Below are 3,782 nucleotides of genomic sequence, written 5' to 3'. Positions count from 1 at the left end.
GGGCATCTAGCTGATGGGCTATAGAAGTGTTATACAGCAGTCAACGGCATGTAACTGAGTTCATTGGCTGTTTTCTCCCAAAATTAAATCCCCTTGAGGTACACACCGGATTTCCCCATCTTCCCACATTACCCACCAAGTATATCCCGGTCCCTGAGTGAAAGCAATCCCACCAGTGGGTTTACCTTTACCTGAAGCAGGAATAACCCAGAATGTCTTCCCCAGCAAATTCTTTATGTGCACCACAGGAACTTTATCCCCCTCTACAGTACCTAAAAGTTCTGATTGGACTGGGCCAGCCCTGTTGGCAGATCCCCTAGTGTTGACCAACCAGGTGGCTTTTGCTAAATGTGTATCCCAATGTCGGAAAGTCCCACCACCCATTGCTCTCAGGGTAGTTTTTAACAGCCCATTGTACCCTTCGATTTTCCCAGAGGCTGGTGCATGGTAGGGGATGTGATATACCCACTCAGTGCCATGCTCTTTGGCCCAAGTGTCTATAAGGTTGTTCCAGAAATTAGTCCCATTGCCTGACTCAATTCTTTCTGGGGTACCTTGTCACCACAAGACTTGTTTCTCAAGGCCCAGGATAGTGTTCCGGGCAGTGGTGTGGGGCACAGCATATGTTTCCAGCCATTTCGTGGTTGCTTCCACCATGGTAAGCACATAGGGCTTGCCTTGGCAGGTCGGTGGGAGTGTAACATAGTCAATCTGCCAGGCCTCCCCATATTTGTACTTCACAGTGCAGCAGCCCAGATGGGTTTACCTCTGCGTTGCCAGTTGCTCTGCTTCCATTGCTGAAACCACCCCCACAGGGCATTTGCCACCATCCAGGAGTCAGTATCGAGATAAAGTACTGGCCATTTTTCTCATTCAGCAATGTCCAAGGCCAGCTGGATGGCTTTCACCTCTGCAAACTGACTTGATGCGCCCTCTCCTTCAGCAGTTTCTGCAACTCATTGTAGGGGACTCCATACAGCTGCCTTCCATCTCCAACGCTTCCAAAGCACTGGAGGGGCCCACTGGACTAGACACTTGCCCATACTGTCCCACACACCCTCTCACTCATGACTTTCCGGCCTCAGAGAATATCTCTTTGTGGTCCTCCTATATCGTTGTTTAACCCTAGACAAGACACAAGCCAGACCCTGCTTAGCTTTCGAGATCGGATCCTTCTCAGGGTGGTCACACCATAGGCAAAACATAGAGAGCATATGCAGAAACAGGGTGGGTCCCAGTAAAAGGAGTAGATTGCTTTCAAGGGCATTGAAAGGATATTCAGGATCTTTAACTTTTCCAGAATCTACTCCTACTGTAAATAGCGTGGTGGGGGAGCAGAGGGTGTGACAGAGTATCTCCTCCATAGGTTGACCCCCCAAGGGAAGGAAAAAGAATGATGTGCAATTGTTAAAAATTTCCATTATATACCTCCCAAAGTATAGGGGTGATGGCCACGCTGGGAAGACAAGCCAGACCAGTTTCATGATCAATGAGTCTATTGTATTACAAGTCATTACCATGAAGTACAGGGAAAGAATAACCTTAGCCCAGGCCCCCCAGCTGATAAACACTAAAACAGCAAATACTGGCTGTAAGGAAGGTACAACATGCTGAAACTCTGAGATCAAGCGCAACGACTCTGAGAGCAAATAAATCAGCATTGTGATGAGTGACTATTAATCCGAAACAATGAATGCTTACCACAAGTAGGATTAGACACACTCTGGTCAGATCTGTTGTTATCTCAACCCTTCATGCTCCATGTTGGGCGCCACAAAGAACTGTCGTGGTTTAAGCCCAGCCGGTAACTCAGAACCATGCAGCCGCTCACTCACTCCCCCCATTCTTCCTCCCCCTGCTCCCGGAGGGATGGGGAGGAGAATCGAAAGAATATAACTCCCATGGGTTGAGATAAGAGCAGTCCAGTAACTAAGGTATAATACAAAACCACTACTACCACCACCACTAATAATAATGATAAGGGAAATAACAAGGGGAGAGGATACAATTGCTCACCACCTGCCAACTGATACCCAGCCCGACCTGAGCAGTGACCTGGGCCTTCCGGGTAACTCCCCCCAGTTCATATACTGGGCATGACATCCTGCAGTATTGAATACCCCTGTGGCTAGTTTGGGTCAGGTGTTCTGTCTCTGCTTCCTCCCAGCTTCCCCTCCTCCCTGGTGGAGCATGAGACTGAGAAAGTCCTTGATCGGAGTAAACATTACTTCGCAAGAACTAAAAACATCGGTGTTTTATCAGCACTGTTCCCAGACTGAGGAGAGAATACCACGGACCCTACACAATTCAATGTGAATCAAACAGTAGCCATTTTATTGTTCTTTGCTATCCCTTTATATACAAAGTTTTCTATCCCTACATGCGGTCATGCGCCTTTTGATTGGTAAAAGCCCTCTTGCACGAGGCAATCACGCGGCTCGGTAAGTGTCCTTATTGGTTCATCTAGTTCCTGGTGTTCCTCCCATGTATCCGACTGCAGATGTTTTCTTCCTCTTATCTTCTTCTTGGTATGCGGCTACGTGCTTAGAAGAGGCTCTCATATGGCTGGCTCATCATATGTCCATTGTCCTCTAAATACAACCCCACAATTCCCTCTTTTTCTTTTTCAACCAGCCAAACTTTCTTCAAGGAATTAGTAATCATGTCAGACACTCCCTTTAAGATACAGGGAACGATTAACAATACAATCACAATTATACTTAAAATTACAGTGCCTTGTTTACAAAGACCTAAAAGCCATCCCGTTATGCCCCAACCCCTTAACCACTTATCTAAACCTGAGTTGACCACTGTTAGTTTGTTCATGTTGTCTTTTATCTCCTTGAGACTTTTATGAATTGACTCCGAATGGTCAGACAAATTCATACAACACATCCCTTCAAAATCCTCACACCCGTGACCCTGTGCTAAAAGCAAAAATCAATTGCAGCTCTATTTTGCAAAACAGCGTGTCTTATGCTATCTACATCATTAAGCATTTATGTAAGTGTTTCTGACGTTAAATTTATCTGCTTTGCAGCCCAACACCCTAAATCAGTCACGTCTCCTAATGCTTTTGCTGCAGCTGCTCCAGGTGCAAACAAGGAGACGATAACTCAAGACGGCACATCCCAAAATTGTTCCTGATCATTACAATCCGGCCTTAACTGTCATACTTCTTTTTTTTGCCTGCTAATGCTCCTGCAGTAATCTGAGCACTCACATGAGTGCGGGCAGTTTTTAGCACCAGCTGTTTTTCTGTTTCAGTTAATGCATCCAGCATTACGTCTATATCACCCCAGTCAGGATCTTGGCTTTTAACAATCAACTCAAACCTTTTTGCCACTCCTATTGGATCATCTCGATAGTCTTTCACAGCTAACTTCCAAGCATCTAAATTTCCCATTGAAAAATTCACTTTTATTCTCGTCCGACCCTCTGGTCCCATTGCCTGTCTGAAAGGTGCCTGAGTTACCAGTCCTGTTTTACTACGAATGCATGCAGCAATTGGGGTAACACTTTCAGATCCTCCTGCTCAGTTGTCAGCAACAGCAACCCTCTCCTCCTTGTCAGTATCAGAAGGATTCGGGGCAGGGGATGCTCCTCTCGGAGGTCTCAGTAATACATAATCTTCTACCCTATCTTCCTCCTTTTTCCTTAATTTTAAACACATTTCTCCAATATCACAACCTGAACAACACCTCTCCAACTTAGGTTTCTGTTCCCCCCCCCTTTTTTTTTTCTTTTCCTTTTTTGTTTGGGTTTTGTTGTTTGGTTTTTTT

This window comes from Strigops habroptila, chromosome W (genome assembly GCF_004027225.2).
Source record: "Strigops habroptila isolate Jane chromosome W, bStrHab1.2.pri, whole genome shotgun sequence".
NCBI lineage: Eukaryota > Metazoa > Chordata > Aves > Psittaciformes > Psittacidae > Strigops > Strigops habroptila.
Note: the sequence above shows the minus strand (reverse complement) of the source record.